The sequence below is a fragment of the Sus scrofa genome, chromosome 11, assembly GCF_054392235.1.
Source record: "Sus scrofa isolate SSC_HxYL_T2T_F1_AM1 chromosome 11, Sscrofa_HxYL_maternal_Yorkshire_Landrace_v2.0, whole genome shotgun sequence".
Taxonomy (NCBI): Eukaryota; Metazoa; Chordata; class Mammalia; order Artiodactyla; family Suidae; genus Sus; species Sus scrofa.
The window spans coordinates 3,186,249-3,203,095 of NC_139393.1; the positions used below are offsets into that span (position 1 = coordinate 3,186,249).

Below are 16,847 nucleotides of genomic sequence, written 5' to 3' on the forward strand. Positions count from 1 at the left end.
ATACAAAGGAAATGCTAGAGATGGAAACACTAGCAGAAACAGAGCATGCCGTTAAGAGGCTCCTCAGTACACTGGACACAGAGAAGGAAAGAACCAGCGAACTTGAAGAAATATCAGAAATCTCCAAATTACATTGCAAACAGAAAAAAAAATATACAGGAGTTCGTATATTAGTAATGGAAAGTCAGTAGCAGAAGAAAGAAAAGAACAGAAGAAATATTTAATAAAGGCAGAGAGTTTTCCAAAATTAATGACAAACACCAAACAGATCCAGAAAACTCAGAAACTACTAACCTGGAGTTCCTGTCCTGGTGCAGCAGAAGCAAATCTGACTAGGAACCATGAGGTTGTGGGTTCGATCTTTGGCCTTGCTCGGTGGGTTAAGGATGTGGCATTGCCCTGAGCTGTGGTGTAGGTCGCAGAGGTGGCTCGGATCTGGTGTTGCTGTGGCTGTGGTGTAGGCTGGAGGCTACAACTCCGGTTACACCCCTAGCCTGGGAACCTCCACATGCCACAGGTGCGGCCCTAAAAAGACAAAAAAAAAAAAAAAAAAAAAAAAAAGAGAGAGAGAGAGAGAGAAAGAAAGGGGAAAAAAAGAAACTACCAACCAGGATAAATACCCAAAAAACCCTACAAGGCATATTGTATTTAAACTGCAGAAAACAAAAGACAGAGAGAGTATCTTGAAAGAAACCTAAAAACAAAACACATAAAAACACATCAAGAAACAAAGATAAGGTGTTCCCTTGTGGTACAGGCGGTTGAGGATCTGGTGTTGCACTGTGGTGGCGCAGGCTGCTGCAGGTTTGATGCCTGGCTGGGGAACTTCTGCCTGCCATGGGCCCAGCAGAACCCCAAACCAAAACCCAAACCAAAACCTCCTGGAAGGAATAAGTGATAATAGCACGGTTGCAGGATGTGATACACAAGGTCACACAAGGTCAACTGCTTTCCTGTGTAAGGTCACTGAAAAACTGAAACCTGAAATAATAAACCGAATATCATTTATATTAACAACCTCTCCAAAACCTAAAATACTTAGATATGAAGTTGCAAAAATATACGATTTATATGAGGAAAACTACAAAACTCTGATTGAAGAAATGAAAGAAGGGCAGTTCCTGCTGCGGCTCAGCGGAAACGAACCCCGAACCCCACGAGCGTCCCGAGTCCCGCCATCGGTCTCTGTAATTTCCTTCAGTAGCACCCTGCTTCACTGCACAGAACCCTGAGCTGGCGCCCGAGGAGAAGGAAGGAAGCTTCTGTCCACCAGGGAGGACCATCCAGCCAGTAGGGGGTCCCCAGGAGCAGGGGGGAGTCCTAGGAATGGACGGGAGGGCGCTGAGGAGAGGTGGGGGGGCTCTGAACTGGTGTCTTTGGGCTGCCCTCAGGCAGCCTTACAGATGGGGGGCTCGAACGCCGGAGGTCGGGGGTCTCCTGGTTCTGGAGGGTCTGAGATCCGGGGGTCGGCAGGGTTGGTCCCTGCTGAGGGCTGTGAGGGGTCCGGCCCTGCCTCTCTCTTTCACTTTTGGGTGGTGTCTCCTAGCAGTGTCTCTTCACGCTGTCTTTCCCCCGCACACGTGCATGCGTGTGTGTGTGTGCGTGTGTGTGTGTGTGTGTGTCTGCATCCACATCCCCCCTTTTCATAAGGACACTGGATTAAGATTAAAATTTCATAACTCAGTGGCATGGGATTAAAACTCTTGGTGGCCTCATGTGGACCTTTGCCTCGGTAGAGAACCGGTCTTTAAATAGGGCTGCATCCTCAGGTCCTGCGCTTTAGGATTGAAACGTAATGAATCTGGGGGGATGCGATTCAACTCATCACAGGCATCTCGCACCGTTTTCTTGTGATAATCGTGTGTACGCTGGTCCCCATGCAAAAGTGGCCGCCCGGCCCCACCTCTCAGCCACCTCTTGGCAGAGACGCGCGACAGGACACTAGGAATCAGCAGTAACATATTCTGTCTCCGCGGTGTCATTAATACAGATACGTGGGTGGTGTGCGGTGACAGCCTCAGATTTAACTTCTCTGGTCTGAGCTCCTCGGAGGCAAAGAGGAAAGCCCTGCAGTCACTCCCCTTCGGGGAGCCGGGCGGAAGGGACCGTGGAGCAGCCACGCCCCAGGATGCGGGGGGGCTCTGGAGGCTGGGGTTCAGCCCTCATGAGCCAGGCGGGGGTCGGTCCTCCTCGTTCTAGGCCTAACAGATGGGCCCGTGGGGGTTCGTGGCCACGAGAGAACCAACCCGAATAATTTTCAGCCACTTGGACAACCTCCTACCCTGGAAAGTTCTCGCGTCCCTACACGTATTTTGCACTGCAGTTGGTCCTTGGTGAGATATGTGTACGCAGAGCATCACTGGACCGGGGTTCATTGAAGTCCCTGCTTTCGGATGCCTCCCGCCAGCCTCCAGTGGGACAAGAATCCCCCCTCAGTCCCTCACCTATTTCTGATGGTGTCAGACTCTGTCGAGACGTTGCTTGTTCACAGAGCCTCACGGGCATCTTGCTGTTACCATTGACCATGTCCGTGGACCGAGAAGCCTTACTTGGGGGGAACTGTGATGGAATGTGGATTTCACACTGGGGCTGGGTTACGTGAACTCAGAGGTGGGCGCGTGCCCCCTGGGAAATATTTTGTCCGTTTATTTATTTAAAGTACAGTTGTTTGACGATGTTGTATTCATTTCTGCTGTACAGAAATGAATTCAGTTATACATGTGTACACATTTGTTTTTGTATTCTTTTCCATTTTGGTTTAGCCTGATATTGAATAGACTTCCCTGTGCTGTACAGTAGGGCCTTGTTGTTCGTCGTTATCTGTCCTTTTTTTTTGCTTTTTTTTTTTTTTTTTTTTGTCTTTTTGCCGTTTTCTTGGGCCGCTCCTGCAGCATATGGAGGTTCCCAGGCCAGTGGTCTAATCGGAGCTGTAGCCGCCGGCCAGTGGTCTAATCGGAGCTGTAGCCGCTGGCCTAATCGGAGCTGTAGCCACAGCAACTTGGGATCCGAGCCGCCTCTGCGACCTACACCATAGCTCACGGCAACACCGGATCCTTAACCCATTGAGCAAGGGCAGGGATCGAACCCGAAACCTCATGGTTCCTAGTCGGATTCTTTAACCACTGAGCCAAGACAGGAACTCCGTTATCTTGTCCTTTTTAATATTTTCTTTGTCTTCAACGGAGATGTGTTGTGGCGTTGTGGCACCCCAGGGGTGTTCCTGGTCTGCTTCTGCGAAGTCGCGGGGAATCGTAGCTGCATGACATCGTACCTGAGCCCTGAGCCTCTTTGAGAAACCATGTGTGGGGGAGAAAATTATTAAAAAAAAAAAAAAAAAAAAAAGCTGGGGAGAATGACTATTTACATGTTATACTGAACTCATTAATTGCTCAAACCACAAATTTTGCTATGAAAATTTGTTGGAGAATCTGGAAATAAACACACCAGAAACTACATTTTCAAATATCACATCAGGAAAAGTTAGATGAAACTAATTAGGAAGGGAAGCTATACGTTATATACATTAAATTCTGTTGTCTTTTATGTTTTGCAAAACTGTTTTAACTGACCTTTTTTTTTTTTTTTTTTTTTTTTTTTTTGTCATTTTTTGCTTTTTCTAGGGCTGCTTCCCGGGCATATGGAGGTTCCCAGGCTAGGGGGTCTAAACCGAGCTGTAGCCACCGGCCTACGCCAGAGCCACAGCAATGTGGGATCTGAGTCGCGTCTGCAACCTACACCACAGCTCACAACAACGCCAGATCCTTAACCCACTGAGCAAGGCCAGGGATCGAACCCGCAACCTCATGGTTCCTAGTCGGATTGTTAACCACCGAGCCTTGACAGGAACTCCTCTTTTGTGAATTTAAATGCCTAACAGGTGTTAATGAACCGCATCTATCTAAGTACCCTTGGTCTTAAAACTTGATTTTCTGAATCGCACACTAAGACCAAGACTAAGACGAAACGTCCCTCCGCCCCAGGACGCAAAGGAGAGGGTGAGCCGTAGCAGACACTGGGTAATTCCTAGTTATGTGCTGGTTAATTACTTTAGTTAAAGCACCGCCGCTGCACTGGCGAGGTCTCATAAGTGACCGGTTTCAAGGCAAAGACAGTGTGGTTCAAATCCTTGCGGACTTGTCCCATTTCAGCTGAAACACACTTTGAGGAAGTCCCCCTCCTCCTCCCCCTCCTCCCCGGCAGGGCGCCCGGGGCTTCTCGGAACACAGATCTGACCCCGGGTCTTGGGGAAGAAGAGGCCTTGGGAGCCGCGGTGGATGGGGTCTTTTCCCCCGGGACCAGCTCGCAGCGCCCGCCACGCTCCCCGAGTGGCGGCAGATACCAGGAGCCGCGGGAGCAGCAGGCCTCCGGCGGGCTGGGAGGCCGGGCCCCCGCCTCCCGGAGCTGCTCCCCGCAGGCGCTGGGCCCTCCCGCCCGTCCCGCGCCGGTGATGTCATGGGATCCGCGGCTCCGCGAGATGAAAGGGACCGAGCGCAGCCCGCTGGCACCAGGCGCCGCTTCCAGCGCGCAATCAGGGCGCAGCCTGGGAACCGGAGCGCGGCGCAGCCTGCCACTCAGCCCGGGCTGGGGGAGCCGCTGGGCCCGCCTCGGTGCCAGAAAAAGGGGGGAAACGACGCGATCCGGGTCAAACAAAAGACTGCGAGGACCGGGCGGCGGGAGGGCGACTACCTGCTGAAGCCGCGTCGCCGGCGGCCGTGCACACACACATGCCCGGCCGGTCTTTGAGGTCCTGCGACTGATCACCGCTCAGATTACGGGCATTTCAGTCCCTGCTCGTCTGCCTTTGATCTGCAGGGTTCATGTTCTTTTCCTGGGTTGGGAGTTTCGTCTGGGCATGTGCTGACAGATATTTGGGGGAAGGTAGAAGCATTTGGCACAGAAGTGCTGCCAAGGAGAAAGCCGGTTGCCGAAAAGGGCGAGTCCTGGAAAGCGTTCAGCACGTTGAAGGTACAGCGTTTTATGTTTTGTTGTGGCTTTCACTTCACTTTTCCTGCGGGTTCTCAGAAAAGACGGTTTGTGTGCCGAGAGCGGGAGCATTTCTGACCTTGAATGCTGCATTATGCTGCATGCATGGATCAGAGGAAACGCGGCTCTCGATGCTGTTTTAGTGGTTAGTAGGAAGGGTTTGCAGTCTCTCGCGCACATTTCACTGGGAAATGAGTTGTTCCAACAGGACCCAGCACGAGAGTGCCAAGTTTAGCAATCGCCCGCTGCTGCAAAGCCCCACGTCTGAAGGCTGTAATTGCTCCCAGTATGTACAGGTTGCTTTACTTAGTAAACAGGCAGCGGCCGCTCTTTGATACCGACGTTTTCCTCGTTTTCTCATACAGAGGGTAGAAGGCATCTCTGGCAATGCCGTTTCTTGGGTTTATTTATTCCCTCACCTCCAAGATGTCAGCCTATCAAATGCATTTCCCGATGCAGTGTGTAAGGAGAGGTATTCGAGTGCTCAAAGGCTTTTCTGGGTAAAACGGAAGCATTTTCAAGCCGGGAGGGGAAAGCTATGCTCAGTTTAGTTTAAAAATCCTCTGGTGATTTTCTGGAAACTTTGGCACTAGCCGCACGCAGCCTTATGTTCAGGAACAGTCACGAGGTTAATGTTCCTAGATTCTCATGTACTTTAAATGCACAGTGACAGCTGTTGTAAGTTCAAATTCACCAACTGTTTACCCAAACAATCTGAGGAATCGACAGTTACAATGTTACACGTAGTGTGGGGGGCACATTTTCACTTTAGTTTATGCTCCACATGGCACAACCAAGATACACTGCTGTGCTGAAGTTGAAACTTAGCTTGTTTTGTCAATTCAGTGATCGCATGCCTGCACGCAAGTACACACACACACACACACACACACACACACACACACACACACACAGAGAATATAGTCTTCACACGGAGATGCAGGAAAGTACAGTGGAAGTGTGAGAGGTCCCTGTTTACTTTAGTTCCTTTTAATGTTCTAGTCTTATGTTTATCTGGGTAAAATGTTTGCTGAACCACAAAGAAATTATAAGTGATGAGACCAGTTATTCTGTAGTCTAAAACTCATGAAACAGGAAAGGCCTAATGAGTCTCATTTCACATGTAATTAATTTTTCAGAGCCAGTTAATGAAATTACTTTCTAAACGTTCCTCCTGGTATTAGAAGGATAATTAGCAGTGTTTGCTTAGTTTTAAAACTTTGATAGCTGGTAAGTGGAGATTATTTAAAGCCATGCCAAAGTGACTATATTTTTTAAGACGTGTCAGCAAGAATGTAATCGAAAAGATTTAACTGTTGCTTTTCGTCATCTGCCAAAAGAGGCATTAACATTTTTGTTTTACCAGCAGTGTTACAAAGCGTGCTCACAATACCCTGAATTATCAGCCGAGGTTGATTTTCTGGAAAACTGTTTGTTTGAAAAGTCCTCTTGAACTCACAAAAGCAGTAGTCATGTTCACATCAGGATAAAGAAAATTAAACTTTTGAAATAATGACTGCAAAAGGTGCCCAAAGAATAGAGTGCCTAAGAACTCGGTCATTTTGTTCAGATTTGGGACTTTTAAAAATTTTAATGCCTATTTATTCTGCTACTCGGTTCATTCTAACAAACACAGACTCTCTTCAGCACAGAACAAAAGGGAGAATTAGCAATTATCTGATTAATTTAGGCTTTGTAGAAAACTAGCTTGGGCAAGTCAAGTCATTGAAAATCCACTTCAGTGTCTGAATTAATTCAGTTAATTGTTTACTTCTTGTGTCTCGGTGGAGAAGTGAAACCGATTACATTTGATTTTAAAAGAAGGATGGCTGTTGCGGAAGGTACAGGTACAGCCCCCAAAGGCATCTCTTAATTAACTGCCTGGAGATGATCTTGACTGCAATTTAAGCAGAAATAGCCCTACCCTACCGTGTCCATGGCACGAAACCCTTATGTAACATTTTTCAAAGCCCTTTCCTATCCGTGGCTTCAATGGCAGCTTTGTTACTGCAGCAAGTGCAAGACTTCAAAAGACTTATTTCTAGTCCTGATTCTGTCACTGATTAGCTCGGTGACCCTGAGGGACTCTCTCCCCTCCCCCGGGCTTCTCTGGTCCAAGTGAGGGGGTGGATCAGACCAGCCCTCTGCAATCAGCAGGGCGGAATTTTTAGAGCCCTTGCCTTGCACAGATGAGAAAACCGAGACTGAGGGCAAGTCACTGGCCTGCCTGACTAAGGTCACTTGGCCAATTTCCCAAGTCCTGGTCCTGTGTCCTTTCCAGGTCACGGTGCATATTTTCCAACACCTGCTGCTGAGCCAAATGCACTGCTAACCGGAGCACAGGCTTAGTCTGAAAGATCAAGATAGCCGCTGCCTTCTGCCTTCTGCTCTGTGGCTTTTCTTTCCATGCTCGATGTGGCAGTCAGCTGGAGTAGCTGGCTGATTTCCCAACAGTTTCTTTTGCTTCTGTATTTGTTCTCTTAGATTTTTATTGAAATATAGTTGATTGACAAAGTTGTGTTAGTTTCAGGTACACAGAAAGTGATTCCGATATATATATATATAGATAGATATGTTTCTATATCTCTAAACAGTCTGAACACAAATACTGCTACACATGATTTACCATAATATTTAAAATAATGTTTGCGGAATTTATCAAAGCAATGCAGCATTGTATATACATACAGACACAAATACATATATGTATATACTGACGAAAGTTTGACAGTGTACACACATCTTTTTGTGTTTCTGAGGAAATGATACTTTCTCAGAAGTTGTCAGTGGGGTCCCTGAAAAGTTTAAGAGTTAATTAAAGGTTGTTAGTCCTCCAGGGAGATTCCCAGTGGGATTTTGTGAGAATTCAGTTTATAAATTCATGATATATGCCGTACATGGTTTAAGTTCCCTATTACATTAGATTGTGTTAAGAATCCTTGAACTCCTGGTTTTTTTCCCCTTGGGGAAAAAAAGTATATTTCTTGTGAATAAACTTATTTATTTATTGACTATACATTTCATACCTATACACTGCTCTCACGGCCAAATAGCTATCGCTCATGTCATGTTACCCTTATAAAGGTTTCATGTAAAGCTTTACAGATTATTACTTACTCACAGTCACTAATATTTATTAATGCACTAATTATTAATTCACTAATATTTATTGAGTACCTGGGTGCCAAGCACGCTAACAATACTTTTGAGGATGCCATCTCATTTAAATTTCCAGCAATTTCGTTTGTCATTCCAATTATACAGACGAGGCAAGTGAGTCACAGAGGGATTAAGTAACAAGTGCAAGGTCACAGCGCTCATTAGGAGGCACCACTAGAGTCTGATTGCAGTTTGGGTTCTTTTGTTCTAGGGCCAGGTAGTTAATTCTCTCTATTGTAAGAATTTTGTAGAGTTGAACTCGACTGTTAGCAAACAGTACAGCCAAAATTTTGAACAACAAAAAAAATGGTTTCTGTTTCTTTCTTTTGATATATTTTGTGAATGCTATTAGAGTTTTTTTTGTTTCGATAGAGTTTTCCAACAGCTGGCCTAGAATCTCCAGCTGTAAAGGACCTCAGGACGTAACTCGTTCCTCTGCTGCAGGACTGGAGCACACTCAGGCATCCAGCGTTGGTTCGACTGGTCAGACTTCCTGTCATAGCAAGGCCAGTCCAAGGCACCCTGGACAAATTCAGTTGGTGCCCCCTTAAAGAGTGATTCTTTATTATTATTATTATTTTTTTTTTTCTTTTTAGGTTCCCAGACCAGGGGTCTAATCCAAGCTGCAGCTGCTGGCCAGGGATCGAACCCGCAACCTCATGGCTCCTAGTCAGATTTGTTTCCGCTGCGCCACGAGGGGAACCCCTAAGGAGAGATTCTCTAAAATGTTGTCAGCACTGGGAGTTCCTGTCGTGGCTCAGTGGTTAACGAATCCGACTAGGAGCCATGAGGTTGCGGGTTCAATCCCTGGCCTTGCTCAGTGGGTTAAGGATCCGGCGTTGCCATGAGCTGGGGTGTAGGTTGCAGATGCAGCTCAGATCTGGCGTGGCTGTGGCTGTGGTGTAGGCCGGTGGCTACAGCTCGGGTTAGACCCCTAGCCTGGGAACCTCCATATGCTGCGGGGGAGCGGCCCTGGAAAAAAGGCAAAAAGACAAAATAAAATAAAATGTCAGCACCACTTAGCGGAGTAGGCTATGAAAGGAGGGCAGGAGGCGGCTCCCTGGGGGCCTTAATTTCTCCTCCACTGTCACAAGCCATTCAGCTTTGCTCCAAGGCACCCCCAGATCACCTCCCAGAAGCAACCGAGTCTCAAGTCCTCAGATGACGTACTTTACTGCTGTCCCTTGTGACTTAACTCTGCTCTTTGGTGAGAAGGAGCAGGCAGGTGAGGTGGGCGTGTCGAGCCCCTTTATCGAAGCATTGCCTCCAGCACAACCCACAGGCTCTCAGGGGAGTTCAGCCTTCTCCATCCTGTTTACTGTCCCTGGGCTTAGGCCGCCACATAGCCCAGCCTCCTGCGCTATAGGTGTAGGTCGAAGATGCGGCTCGGATCCTGCATTGCTGTGGCTGTGGTGTAGACTGTTCCTTAAACCCGCCATATGCAGAGGCATCCGCTGGGTTCATGGGGAAGCAGAGAAGGAGAGGCAGTGGCCTTCTCTCCATAAACACACGGAAAGAGTCTGGCCAACTCGGTGTCATAAAGTCACCAAGATCAATGCACGTGCCTCAACTTATGGCAACTTTGTTCAATAAATGTCATGAGCTTGACATGATAGCCACTAAATAAACACCCTCTTTGGCCTTTTCATGTGTATTGATTTATGCATTCGTGGTGTGGTGAAGATTCTATCAGGACACTCAGGGAGCCTGGATTTCAGATCTTGCTAGGTTATTAACGTGGTGTGTGACCTTGGGAAGTTGCTCCAGGTCAGGCCCCAGGCCTCCACGGATGGCCTGTGCTTGGCAGCAGAGGGTGCTGAGAATTACTTAAATAGCCGCATGTTCGTTATTTTTCTCCTTATTTTCTTAATTGTATTTGGCAAACTTTGTAATGCTTTGAGATTCTTACCCCCATTTATTAATTCATTCAGCAGTTTTAAGTGAGTACCTACTATGTGCTGGGCCCTGTGAACAAACAGACAAAATCCAGGATTCTTTTTTTTTTTTTTTTGCTTTTTAGGGCCACCCTTATGGCACATGGAAGTTCCCAGGTCGAACTGGAGCTGCAGCTGCCAGTCTACACCACAGCCATAGCCATGCGGGATCGGAGCCGCATCTTCAACCTATACCACAGCTCATGGCCACACTGGGTCCTTAACCCACTGAACGGGGCCACAGATTGAACCCACATCCTCATGGTTACTAGCCGGGTTCATTACCACTGAGCCACACTGGGAACTCCTCAGGATTCTTGTATAGCTTGCTTTCTGTTCCTTTCCCCACGAAATAGTGCTTCATACTAGAAATGACGAGAAAGGCAAACAATTTTCCATTACCTTTGCTTCTGGTGAGCCAGCTGGAAAATAGTGAAACTGTTTTCTCAAGAAGGTTATTTCATTGGCTCACCTTTTTTAGGAAAATATTCTGAACACATATACTGTGTATCAGCTTAGCTATTGCTAAAACTGGCTTCAGAAAACCAACCTTTAGCATCACTTAAAAATAACACCTCTACTAAGAGCCTCATACCAATTTGGCTTTTCCAGTCAAATTTCGACCCCATTAATAATAGTCAGTGTTCTAAAAGAAGAAAAAGGCTTGCAGCTCTAATTTTTTTTTTTTACACTTATATACATTTTTTTTTTTTTTTTTGGTCACGCCTTCAGCACATGGAATTTACTGGGCCAGGGATCGAACCTACACCACAGCAGCAACCCAAGCTGCTGCAGTGAAAACACCAGATCCTTAACCCATTGAGCCACCAGGGAACTCTACGTTCTGTTTTATATGCTTTTCCATTATGGTTTATCCTAGGATTCCAAATATAGTTCCCGTGCCGTACAGTAGGATCTTGTTTTTTTTAACACCATCTATCCTATATACAATAGTTTGCATCTACTAACCCCAAGCCCCTCCCCCTTGGCAACCACAAGTGTGTGCTCTATGTCTGTGAGTCTGTTTCTGTTTCATAGATAAGCTCATTTGTGTCATATTTTAGATTCCACATATAAGGGACAGCATACGGTATTTGTTTTTCTCTGTCTGACTTACTTCACTTAGTATAATGATTTCTAGTTGCTGCCTCTGTGTGGCTCCAGATGGCATTATTTCGTTCTTTTGCATGGGCTTGCAGCCCTAATTCTAAGCATTGATTTCGTTCTGCCAAAGATTAATTGACCATAGGTGTCCGGGTTTATTTTCTGGGTTCTCCATTCTGTTCCGTTGGTCTGTATGTCTGTTTTGGCACCAGTTCCACACTGTCTTGATGACTGTGGCTTTGTAATAGTGCCTGAAGTCTGGGAGAGTTATGCCTCCTGCTTGGTGTTTGTTCCTCAGGATGGCTTTGGCAGTTCTGGGTCTTTCGTGGTTCCATATACATTTTTGCATTGTTTGTTCTAGTTCTGTGAAAAATGTCATGGGTAATTTGATAGGGATTGCATTGATTGATTTCATTCTGAATGAGCCTGGGAATCATATAATTCTTTCTGTACCACCCCCAGGCCCTCCCCCAGACACTGTCTCCAGGTCACTTACACTCAAAGTGACATAAAGTGGGGAGCATTGGTTCGTTGAACGTGCCTCTTCCTAAAAGAATAAGACACACTTAATAGCTAGAGAGCAGAGGTTCAGGGCTCTTTGTCCCCACTGTCAAATACCATTTCAGTTATCACTGATCTCTGATGCTTGGCATTGTGTACCCTACAAAAGGCACACCCCTGCCAACAATGGCTGCCATTGAGTGACCACTTACCATGTGCCAGGCCTTGGGCTAAGCGCTTTAAATACCTTATCTCATTTAGCAATGACCCATGAAACAACGCACTTCACAGTTGAAGAAACAGACATTTGGCACTGTCAAGTCCCTTTTCCAAGGGCATACATACACCCAGCGAAAGGCACCCTGGCATCCAAGACCAGATTATGTGATGCAAAGGCCATGTACGTTAACCACAGAATCTTTCCAGAAAGAGCCATCGGGCTCCCTGGGAAGCTCAGTCACATACACATGAACTGATGCAAGAACAGCCGAATGAAATAACATATGCTACTGTGTCTAAGTACAAAGGGAGGCCGGAGCAAAACCAAGAAGTAGTTCCTGAGCTGGCAGATTCAGTTCCTCTCTGAAACCACGCAGTGAGGGTGCGTGTGAATGGTTGATCCTCTCAGAGAGGCAGGTTTGCGCAACAGAGGCCCCTTCTGGAAGGTAGAGCTGCTTGTACATCCTTGAGGAAGAAAGCTAAGTCACAGCCGCTTTGGACCAGAGGCGGAACTCGGCGAGTGCTCCCGTGGGAGGGAGAAGGCCTCCAGCCTTGTGGAGCGAGCCCCGCTGAGAGCCGCCGCTTCTGAGCTGATGAGGAGGCAGGCGGGGAAGTCGGTGACTAGGAAGGGAACGCTGGGGGCAGCGGGGGGAAAGGAGGGCAGGTTCAGGGCACATGGGTGGCAAGGCATGCAGACCAGTTCGGCCAGAATATAAAGTGTTCGCCAGGCCAGAGGGAAGAAAGATAAGGCTGAAAATGTGGGTGGAGCCCCAACCTGAAAACCCCTGGCTGCTAATTCCAGGCATGTAGAAGGCATTCTGCACCGTGGGGAACCGCTGTCCATCTTTTCATTGAATGGTGACCACGAGGAAAGGCGGGAGGAAACAGGAGTGGCTGGACAGAGCATCAGAGAGGCAGGTCGGAGAGCAGTGGGGACTTTGGGTGAAAGATGCAGGGGGCCTGCGCGGTGCTGGAGGTGGTGGGGTGAAGAGAAAATGAAGAAACCAGGGGGGTGTGGTGTGTGTCTGAACAAAGACGCCACAATAATGCAGCTTAACCTCAAGGTGGACAGAGCAGCCCCACTTGGCCTGCGCTGGACTCTGGGATACGAAGTCAGGAAGGCCTGCCCTGGGGACGGTCTAGACATACAGGTAATGTCCACCTAAGAGCGAGCGCCGTAGTGAGGCTCAGCGAGCGGTGGTACCAGATCACAGCTGACCCCTCGGCTGGGGCACACAGGTCCGTCTTGAGGGTCAGATCAGCACATATCATTCGTGGCTGGCTAAAAAGAAGTCATTATGCAACTTCTACTCCGACAACGTTAGGTCGGAAGTAGACACAGCCTTGAGGCTGATGCTGGAAGGATATTTGTGATGTATTTTTCACAAATATCTAGTCCTGCAGTGGGATCACTAGATGGGCCTACCAAAAACTAACTGTAAAAACTCATTCATGCGTTCAAGGAGTATTTATTCAGGGCTACTATGGGCCTTGGGGTATAGAAAGGAAACGGGATTTAGTCCTTTCCAAAGAGACGCGATATTGTGCCGGAAAGTCAAAACCGAGGCCGGCAGCAGTGGGCGCCTCGGCACCAACGCCGGTCGCAATGTCTTGGGTTGGAGTGAAGTTTGTCCACTGATCTCACTGGCCAGATGAACGTAATTGCTTACATTTCTACGGCCGAAAAAGTATATTTTCCGTACACGGTTCTTTTACTCCTTCCATCACATTTGCAGAGCAGGCACCGTTAACTCCATTTCATAAGTGCCCAAAGTGGATAAGTTTCGACACGGTGCACGACGCACGTGTGGCGGCACGGAGTCCGGGCTCGCGTACCCCATGATCTCCCGGGGCCTGGGCCTGAGTGGGCTAAGCTGGGGCCGAGGCGGTGGACAAACCCCTACCTCTAGAGGCTCACGTCCAGGGACCTAGCCGGTGGGCCACGTCCTGGCCAGGTCTGGACCCACCTCGCACATGTGTCACATCGTTTCCCCTGCCCTTCCTGGTGCGCACAGGCGGGCGAGGGGTAGAAAGTGACCCGCAGCGCAGAAGCACAAAGGCCGGGAAACAGGTCCCGGGTGGACGCGGAGGCGCTCCCCTCGCCGCAGGCAGGTCCTCGACCCAGCTCTGGTCTTGGTGGTGCTGGTGAGGCCCCTCCTCCCCGCCCAGGCCCGCCTGCGGGGGCCACCGGCTCCTCGATCGCGGCCAGGGAAACGGAGGGGCTGCGGGGACGCCTCCCGGAGCCCGGGGGGGTTGGCGGGTGGGCGGTGGCTCTGGTGTGGGCGGGGCAGGCGATAGGCGGGGCTCAGGGTGGGCAGGTCGGTAGGCGGGGATCGGAGGTGGGCGGGGCAGGTGATGGGCACCGCCCGGGGCCTACAGGGCGGGAGGCGGTGTGGGCGGGGCCCCAGAGTGGGCGGGGGCTACCAGTGGGCGGGGGCGGGCGGCTGCCGTTGCCGGGCTACGGGAGAGCGCCGACCGGCAGCGCGGGGAAGCGCCGGGCGTGCACGCGGGGAGGGGACCCCGGCCCAGCTCCACACCGCTTGCCTCGCGATCAGCCGGACCCCCCCGCACTCCTGAGCCTCCGACCGCTGTCCGAACCTGCGGGGCAGCCTCCAGGCACCGGAGAGGGTAGGTGACCGGCCGCTCCAGGGCAGTGGTGCGGCGCCGCACGGCGGTCCCAGCCCTCTCCCCGCAGGTCTGCGCGGGACGAGCGCGGAGAGGAGGCGGCTGCGGCAGGACGGAAGGGGCGCCGGCCTGGGCTGCTCTCTTGCAGAGAGGGGGCGGGCAGACAGGGCCAGCGGAGGCGGTTCCCGGGATGGCTGACAGGCTGGGGCACCGAGATGCCTGAGCTGGAGGAGCTGGAGGGTGTGAACGCCCCCCGGTCCCTGTAGGCGAAGGGAGTGACCGCGCTTATACTCTCTGCTCAGGGATCTTGAGAGGCTGCGTGGAGGCGAAGGTGCGTGAGTTTGTAAGTCACTGTGCGCGAGGCTCGCCGGGGCCTGGACCGGGGCGCGTCGGCCCGGCCGGGCGGGAAGCGGTCTGCAGGCGGCCCTGCCCGGCCGGCCGAAGCCGAGGAGGGGAAGGAGAGGGAGGAGGCCGGGAGGGCACCTGGAGGAGGTCAGTAGGCGATAAGCGCGTTCACGCTGCGGAAAGGAGACGTTGCCCGGGTCCGTGGTGTGTATCAGCACAGGGATGGGAAGGGCAGTTTTCACGGCCCGTGTCAGGGGTCTCATGCCGTTTCATCGAAGAGAAACTGAGCTAATACACTCTAGAGGATGAAGTTTGGAAGCATCTAAATACAATGATCTGTTTCGACAGTAGCGAACTATGCGTCCCTCCTGCAGTTACCACTGTAAAAAATACAAGCCGCTTTGTTGTTGTTGTTGTTGTTGTTGCATTTTAATAAAAGAACTCGGTTTGCAAACACACAAAACCATCCATAAGCATTATTTGAAATTTCGTTAATGGAAACAGTTTAACTCTGACTAGTTATGCATGGGCGGTTTTTACTCCAATGAGTTTTCCTTTAGTAGCAGATGGTTTCTTTATATAAACAGGAAACAGTTATTGTTAAACATGACTTATGCAGACATAAGTTTTAATATGTTATTATTTCATGATTAGATACTTATATGCAAAAGGGAGGATTATATTGCATTAGTTTAGGATTTACTCAGTATGTTTTCTGTTGCGCAGGTTTACCTTGGGCGTTTGCCAATGCTTCCTTCAGGTAGTTTAAAAACATGTATTATTTCAAGCACTGCTGATTATCTAATTTAAAGATAGGTAACTGGGCCAGTCTCACCCTGGAAGGCAGTTTTTGACAGCTATTATTCACAGAGATGTGGGTACTTGAAAAGACTTTTTCGTGGTGTAGTATTTACCAAGTTCTGAAAATAATACGAAACAGAGGAATGCAGTTTCATTTCGAAACCGCTGCCAGAGCATCAATACCCAGTGCCTTGTCCTGAGCTCTGTAAGTTTGTTGCTTTTTAACCCGTAGAAATGTCTCATGACTTTGTGGCTGAGGCCTGGTGGCTTTATCAACTTCGGAATTTGTTTCCATTCTCAGTGGGAACTCTGGGATGCCGTGTTGGTATTTTCTGGGCTGTTCACGGAAGTTATGTGTTTCTGTGATGGGACTGTCTTTATAGACTCCGTGGCCAGGCTGGATTTTGAATTTAAAGGTAAGGATGTGACTCTTTATGCACTAGAAATGGTAGCGTGAAAGTGCTTTTCCTACCCAGAAGCTCCAATAAGGAACATTGCTAACATTCAAGTAATGTTTAAGAGGCTTTTGGAAAGAACAGAAAAGTAATTTTTTTAACTTCAGATGATCGTGACCTTCTATTTGTGTATAGTATATATGCATACATATAAGAGTCACATGCTGTGCTTAATATATTAACATATTAATTGAATTCACTAGTTGTAGCTCAAATGCGTGAATCCAGAGTATGTCGGGGACTTCTGAAACTAAGTGAGGAAATCTAACACTCCTGGAAAGAAACTGATTCTCCCTTTCACCCGTTTACATCTCTGAACCCAAGCTGAACCCAAGCCTCTGCAACAAGTTCAACCATTCAGAAGTCAGCACAACCCAAACAAAAAGCTGAAGGCATCGTTAATGAAAAAAGCCACGTCCTCGTGAATCTGATAAATCAATATTTAAAGTCAAGCTTTTAAAATCCTGGAAAAGGCTAGCAGGCTCTGTCTGTGAACTACAGGTTGAAGAAGAATACCCACCTTGGATAAATGTCCAGCCTGAATAAAGGGACAGCTGCTTCTGTGATAAGAGAGCCCGGAAGAGTTAAACAGTGAGATGCGTTTTTGCTTCCTGGCAGCTCATTCTTAAATGTTCATGGCCTTTTTGAAGTGACCTTCTAGCTGAAGAAAAAGAACAGTCAAGCAGTATGAACACAGTTTCCTTTCATGAGTGACTGGCTG

The 16,847-nt window shown here is 48.8% G+C and overlaps 1 protein-coding gene across 13 annotated transcripts in view; it reads left to right on the forward strand.

The window, feature by feature from the left end:
• Positions 1–16,847, forward strand: part of TNFRSF19 (TNF receptor superfamily member 19) — a 171,851-nt gene that overhangs the window by 68,581 nt on the left and 86,423 nt on the right. For 4 of the 13 annotated variants that reach the window (XR_014819000.1, XM_084981282.1, XM_005668283.4 and 1 more), the window contains exon 1: positions 4,474–4,965. The exons of 3 other annotated variants lie outside the window; for them this stretch is intronic. The gene's annotated coding sequence lies outside the window, so the exon portion shown is untranslated. Of the gene's footprint in view, positions 1–4,473; positions 4,966–14,363; positions 14,857–16,847 lie in introns of those variants that run through there. 6 more of the 13 variants (XR_014819001.1, XM_084981284.1, XM_084981287.1 and 3 more) reach the window with 2 other exon arrangements.